Source organism: Calonectris borealis, chromosome 9 (assembly GCF_964195595.1).
Source record: "Calonectris borealis chromosome 9, bCalBor7.hap1.2, whole genome shotgun sequence".
In the NCBI taxonomy this organism is placed as follows: Eukaryota; Metazoa; Chordata; class Aves; order Procellariiformes; family Procellariidae; genus Calonectris; species Calonectris borealis.
In genome coordinates, this window is record NC_134320.1 from 20,248,099 (window position 1) to 20,255,734 (window position 7,636).

At 44.2% G+C, this 7,636-nt stretch overlaps 1 long non-coding RNA gene across 1 annotated transcript; it reads right to left on the reverse strand.

Annotated features, from left to right (window-relative positions):
- Positions 1 to 286: 286 nt before the first annotated feature.
- Positions 287 to 7,133, reverse strand: LOC142085597 (uncharacterized). The gene is made up of 3 exons (XR_012674769.1): positions 6,646 to 7,133; positions 4,791 to 4,927; positions 287 to 1,390 (listed from the first exon to the last, which is right to left on the reverse strand). It is a non-coding gene; the product is annotated as an uncharacterized LOC142085597 (long non-coding RNA).
- Between the last annotated feature and the right edge of the window lie 503 nt (positions 7,134 to 7,636).

A 7,636-nucleotide genomic window follows, 5' to 3' on the forward strand; every position in this document is an offset into this window, starting at 1 on the left:
TGTCACAATAAAATAATTTATGATGGACTGAAAACAAGGTAATATTGTCACCTTCATTTTCTACCTGTTCAAGCGAGACACAGGAATGCCGCAGCACTGGGAGATGGCACCTGCAGGGTTTCGGCATAGCGGCTGAAACCCTGGCTGCCCCGTATGGGCTGGGAAATCCAAGGCTTGAAGTGTTTTCCAAAGAGGCTGAAGGAATAACAAAATATGCTGCCTTCTCGTCAGCAGAAGGTGCTTAGCTGTGTTCTGAGGCCCGAAGTGGAATAAAGTGAGCAAGGGTATACAGCTTGATTTTTATTTTTTTAAAAATATACATTAATGGCATAATTAAATACAGGCAGGGCTGCCACTGATTGTTTTCCTTTATGGTGAATCCCTTGCCCTGCAGTGCCAGACGGTTACCCCGTGGCTAGCCCAGGAAGGCGCGTTGCTCTGCCCGCTGTTGCAGTATAGCGCACCCGGCCGGGCACAGCGCAGGAGGGAGGCCGCGGCACAGGGCTGCCCGAGCGGGGTGCCCGTGCGCAGGGGAGCCGTACACCAGCACCGGAGCTCCGCGCCTGCCGCCCGCTGTCTTACGCCGATGCAAGAGGAACTTCAGCCAGTGAAAGGTTCTGAGCATCGTTAGCCAAGACAAATGAGCAGTTTTAGGTGTGAATGGATTTGTTGAAGTATAATGGGAAGAAGAACAGGTCCGCATTCCTGGGATGTGTCAGTGAAGCTCTTTTTAAGAGCAAGGAAGTGGTGCTGGGAGGCAGCAGGCTCCTCCGGTTAGGACTCCGGGACTCAGGAGAAGTGGGTCTAGCCTCTAGTTCCTCTAGAGAGGTCCTAAATGACCTTGAGAAAAGCACTTACTCCTAGTGTTTCCTAGCTGTAAGAATTGCAGATCAAATTGTATCTTTTTCTTCCAACCTTCTGCCTCATCTGTTTAGGTTGTAAACTCTTTTAGGCGACAAGTGCACAGGGGCCACAGTCTCAGCAAGGGGACCTCACCGCTGCTGGAATACAGATAACCTCAGAAAGATTATTCTATGACTGTCTGAATTGCTTTTCCTGCCATTTTGATTCCGAAGTGCTAGTGGCAGGCATTAGAAGATTTTCAGGCGATTGTGCTTTTATTTTGGACTCAGACCTAGATCTTATCACGTGAAAATGCCGCAGCTAATGCATAGTAGGATGTGATATCCTGCATTTTGCACCTCTGTATCATTAGCTGGAGGAAAGAGGGAAAAGGGGAAAGAAAAAAAAAATCCACCTTTGTGTAACTAAAAACCTCTCAGTGGGATTTGTTTAGTGTGAAAGAATGATTAGTAATTTTTAGTGATTAGCAATTTTCTCCCTCAGGTGGCTTTTCTGCATTCCCGTAGAGCTCACGTACACAGCAGACCTGCCAAATGGGAAGAAAAAGCTGAGATGGAAAACACAACGCAGCAGTGAAAACTCTAGCAGGCATTTAAAACAGATATATTTTACTATTTTTAAACAACAGGTCTAATCAACAGAAGGAATATAATCGTTATTTCTAAATCACTCTGTGTTTGTGCAAAATTCCTCCTAAATACCTCCAGATCTCACACTGGTGACATAATCAACGTAGGAAGCACAAATATATCTAACTATATAGATATATAGTTATCTATAGACATATATCTAGATATAGATTATAGATATAGATACAGGGAAGGGGGAAAGCACATCTAGATATCTATATAGATATTAATCTATCTATATATATCTATATCTATATCTACATAGATACAGATATCTATATCTGTATCTGTATATCTATATCTATGTGTATCTATATCTATATATCTATATAGATATCTAGATGTGCTTTCCTGTCTTCCCTGTATCGTTTAGAACTGAGCAGAGATGAAAGAGACCTCTTGTTTATGCCAATTTTTCCCCCCTGTGACATGCAGAGGAAATTGTACTCTGGTGCTGGTAGGACTGGTTTTCTCTGCCCCATTGTGCAACAAAAAAGTGATTATTTTTAATGTGGCTTAGAAAGAAGCATTTTTTCCTTCTCCCTTTTCCAATTGATTCTGCTGCAGGAGGGATCCTGCTTTATTTTATGAGTGAGGAACATGGGGCCAGATTCACACAGGGGTAACTCTTACTGAAGATGGTGGAGTTGCATCAGGAATGGATTTGACCCATGATCTGTTATTTTTTGCCTGAACTGCAGTTCGCCTGCAAGACCTCAGTTGTTACACCTGGTTAGACTAGAGTCTTGACAACCTGTGTGGCCTCAGCATTTCCTTTTATGAATCATTCCCTGTCATATAAAGAAATCCAAGACAAGCTGAACACGGCTGCTTAGTTTGATGGCAATCACACACACTTGGCCCACCTCAGGGCTGTGTGTCTAACCCTTTCCAGGAGCTGGGAAAATATTCTCAGCTTAAAACATCCCATTTAATGCTGCTTTTAGAACATGAACAAGAATCTCCGCTGCATTTACTGTGGGGAAAGGTGCTGGAATGAAACCACTGGAGACTGAAGTCCTACACATACAGAAGTGGTGCCACCTCCTCCTTGTTGCCTCATTAACATCCTACCCTGGTAGCCCACCCCAAGGAACACAAGGGCAAATTAGAACCTACAGCCATCAGCCTTAAACCAGTAAAGCCAGCAGCAGTGGTGGGTTTTCACATGGCTGTTTTGTATGAAAACGGCCTAACATTTTGGAGATGCCACTGAATGGCCCTTGGGTCAGAGCCAGCTCCCAGATATTTTCTCACGGAAAGGGACAACCTCCTCCAGAACCGGATGAGAACTGGTGATGGAGATAAACAGCTTATTTCATAGCACTCCTGGAAAACCTGAATGGGCAGCTGGGAGGGAAGCTGTGGAAATGCAGAGTCTTTCATAGTTCTTCCCGGTTTCCCTTCAAATTTGTTGAAATCCTCAAGCTTCACACTACCCGATGCCCTAAGCTGAATCACCCTGAGAAATAGTTTATAATATAAACAAATCCTATGCACTGAGAAGCAGATTTAAACAGGGAGCTTCAGGAACACGGTGGGTGCTTTTTGTTTTGTTTTTGCTTTGCTGTTTTGCTTTTGAGTCAGAGGAAACGATTAGCTCCTCAAATTTCCCCAGTACTCAGGAATGTGACTACTTAGCAGATGAGGCCACCTTGAAGGATGGGATGTAGGCAGCCTGTAAGCCTTGTGTTTCGCTTTTCTTGTGTGCTGATCATTTAAATGGATAAAAGATGGCCTCCCTTACTACAGCACTAGCTGCTGCATTTTTAATATTCAGGCAGAGGGTACACACGTACATCCTTTCCCTCCACCCCTTCTTCTTAAAGCTGATATATTGTGTTGTGGCTTTGCCTTCCCACTGTATCATAGACCATGATGTCCTCCGTGGACCACATTCATAGAGCTGGTTAGAAAAGGCTTATTTTTCCTCAGAATGTCAGTTCAGAACTACTGGAGACAGCCAATGGATACTGAAAACAGCAAATCAACAAAGTGGGAGAGTTTAACCTTTTAAAGCAAGGGCATGCTTAAAAGCAAACCAAGTCAAGATTTTCTAACTTTTCTTTGCAACTGAGAAACAGAATGTGTTGTCTAGAAATATTCTTTTATAAATAAAAAAAGACCATTCCAGGCAATACTTTTGTTAACTCTGAAGCCTGATTTCACATTAAAAGAGAACAGGAATGGGAAGTTTCCAAACCAGCTGGTATGTTTGTGCATGCACACACTCACACGCACACACGATGTTTCATGACCAGCCCATTTCCTCAGCTCCTGCTTGCCCTGGATCTTCATTTGCCCACACAGCCTGAGGGATGGATGTTAATGTGGTTATATTTTTATATCCTCTGCTGGCTGCAGTCTTCTTCTCCCGCCATTTGGCGTATGTGTGTATAAAGAGGTCCAAACGGGGCTTAGGAGCACTCGTGTGTGTGCTGCTATTGCAGAGGGAAGGGAATTTCGTACGCAGGCAACAGCACTCTCAGCTTGAGGCAGGCTGCCTGGCAAAAACCCTCTTTATGCAGTACCTGCGTCCCCGGGGGACCTGGCAGCCCACCCTGGGCTCGGCGTGGTGCCATTAGAGCACATGGATACGGGGCCACGCGCAGCCAGGAGGCCAAGCAAGAGCACCCAACGGGTTTGCGATAGCAGGGATGGGTCAAGGCTGGGAAGGTTAAGATGTTTGGGCTGTCATTACACACCGTTACGGAGATATGCCAGCCCTCTTTAGACTTCAGACTAGATGTTCTTGGCTGAAGAAATTATGATTTCCTGGTGGAACAAGAGTTTCTTTTTAAAATTATTGTTAAAAACAAAGCCCAGGCTTTACTACGAGAGTTTCCAAAAAGAAGCAAAAGAGGATTCCACAGAATAGGTGAATTTCTATTTGTTTAATATTAGAGCTAGCAGATATTTACAGGGGAGGAGGCCTTTCTTGATGAGAGCAACATTTTCCAGGTGCTACTTCTATTTCTTCCTTTCGTTGTTCCCAGGAGTGGGATCCTTGATCCATTCAGGCTTTTTTGCTCACTGGTTTTTGCACTTGTAACTCACGTGGGAAGATTCTGATCTCACATGCTGCTTTTACATCTCATAGTATCACTGAACTCAATAGGATTCCTCCCCATGTACACTTTAATGAGCAAAGGAATTACTATCACCTTCTTTTTGAGAACGGAAAAATGAAAAGTGTCCGATTTAGTAATGATTTGACTATCTGAGAGAGGATAGCTAAGAAAAGAGCTCTGAGATCCCAAGAATAAAAGCGCTGTGGAAAGTCAGTGTAGAACTTACATCGATGGAGGAGTAAACTGAGGCACAGAGTAATCAAAGTGATGTGACTAAGCCCATGCCAGCCGATGCCCACGGTGAGGACCAGTAGAAGATGGTGCCTTCCACTGATTTGATTAGTGGGAACTGGTCCAAGACGACTAGTACAAAAAAGAAAAATGAAATAGTTTGAAGGAAGATTGCACCAAACAGAGCAAATACAGTTATGCCAGTGTTTGTTTTGGAAACAGAGCATATACTCAGGTGAGAAAGTGTCCCAACTTGCAGCATATTTTAGCTTGCCTGTATTCAGAGCTCCCTGGGCTTTTCACGATAATCACTTTTACCCTTTTAGAGAAGAATGACAGATCATCCATTTGATACATGACAAAAATGAAGAAAACAGAGGCCAAACACAAACTTAGCAGAACAACCTGCCATAAAAATCAATCAGTATTTTCCTTTTATTTGGAAGGTAATTAAGTGCTAGAGTTCAGGTTTCCTGAACTGTGAAAATTAGATATTTATCATGTTGACTACAATTTTAACATTCCTTCATACATTCTTCAAAATGCTCTGGCTTATTGCTTTGACCAAATCCATGTCAATGTAAGACCTGGGTCTAAATGTTCAGTCTGAGAGTGCTCCCTCAGCCAGCACGCTGGAGGCCTAAGATACAGGGCCTGCAGGTCAGGCAGGTCATATCCCTTTTCATCTTTCTCTTCTTCACTACCTCTCCCTCTTCTTCATGACTGGTCTTTATGTTAAGAAGAAGCTGATACTATCCTGCAGGCCAACAATTGAGCTTTCAGACAGGCGCTTTCACATTTTCCCGCCTGCTGCCTCTCGGACAGGGAAGAGCCACTTCTGGAACCATGCTTTTGCTCTCCTTCAGGTTCTTTTTCAATGTGTCTCCAAGATCTCGATGGCTTGTGCTCCTGCCCCTGTATCTCCTGTCAAATCCCTAAAGAGGAAGCATACCAGGGCTTGGTTTTGCAGAGCACAGTAGGACCATGACTGAAGCCTCCATGCTCTACTGCACAATTCCAATTAGATCCAGCATGCTGGGAAGAATTTTCCATAGGAAATGTTCAGGCCCCCATTCTGATCCCAACCACTCTTACACAAGTCAAGAATGAAACCAGCAAAATCATGGTTTTACCTTTGTCAGGGCCATGTAACCAATGACAGAGCCCTTGGTAGGGCTTGCTTTAATTATAGGCAGAGTAGTTGACCGAGACAGCAAACCCATGGACTTCAGCAAGAGAAACCAGCCCAGGGGTGCATGGTAGACATGCACATAGTGGTCATGGATAAGAGACAACAGATATAAACTGGGAGAAGAGTGGTTCTGACTAGATATAAGGAAAAACTGCTGCTTTGAGCAGGAGGTTGGACTGGAAACCTCCCCAAATCCTTTCCCACCTGAATTATCTTATGATCCCATCATCCAGCAGCAGCCAAGGGACCATATCTGCCTGCACTGGGTGATAACAGCAGCCCAAACGTATGAGGCAGGATGAGCACCCTGCTCCCACTGACAGGGTCCTCGCTGTCTCCCCTGCCCCTCGGTGCTGTGCCCTCGCTGCCCCGTCAAGAGGAGCTGTAGGGGAAGCAGCTACATTAAGGTGTGAGGAAAGGAGTAGGAATATTAGAGGAATTTTCAGAAAAAACAAATGCAATCGTAACTATAGAGTTGAAATGTCCAACCCTGCTCCCAGGATCTGCTCACAAACTGCAATGTTGGCCTTAGAGGAGGAGGAAGAAGAGGGTTAGTGAAAAGGGATCACAAAACCTCCACTTTCCCACCCACCATGCACAAAGTCAGCTGAATGTCTGTATTTGTTTTGTTTAGAAACCGAGTTACCTGAGTTCTCACCTTTGTTGCTTGAATTCTACTTTTTTTTTTTTTCCCCAAAGAGTCTTTAAAAGCCTGAAGAACTCTTCTCCACATAATTCTTGACTCAATTCTGTTTATATTCATTTCTTCCTCCTGCTTTGGTTGAAATTCAGCTTGACTCCAAGGGATCCTGACAGCAAGTTAGTTAGAAAGCAGAAACCTAAGTACTACAAGTGGTCTTCAGGACATCCAGTCTCAGTTTAGTTTTCAGGAGCATATCCTTCCTTCTGGAGCATTTTACCCTTGATTGAGGCTATCATACCCTGAATTTCCAACCTGTTACTTCCAACTCAGAAGGCTCTTCAAGCCTTATCATATCTCCTGCCCTCTCTAGGCAGCTTTTCTCATAGGTACCTTCCACCACATCCCCAAAGTCATCATCCCTCTCAGGATGAAAGATTTTTCCATGAAGCTTATACTCATTCTCCAGCATTCAAATGCTCTCTGCCAAATCTCTCACCCTAAGTACTTTGCGGTTTTTTTTTTTTTTTTTGACTTTTACTGCTCAGGAGCCTCAGCTGATCACATGGCAAAGGCACCTACTGACATTCTCTTGTTTTCTGTGCCTGCAGAGTGGCAGCTGATGGTGCAGGAGGTGATGTGGAGCCCGGTACACCTTTACACAGCCAGGAAATAAGTATTTCACGTTGTGCTGCTTTAACCTTTTGCTATTCAGACACTGAGCTGGAGAATCGGTTCTCCCCTTTTGTATCCGCTGATGTGACTGGATCCATGCCCGTGCACATGACTTACATATTCCAGCTCAGCGCTGGCCACCGCATTATGCATCTTTAGTTCTGCAGCGATTTGGAAATAATCCCATTTCTCAGTGCAGGGCTCTTTCCAATTTGAAATAATATTTTTCTAGGACAAAATGGAAAAAACCACACGGCCAAACTTCTTTCACAGTTTGGGAAAATTGGTGCCGTTTATCCACTAGGTGACACTGTTTACCTACAGATCTTGTTCA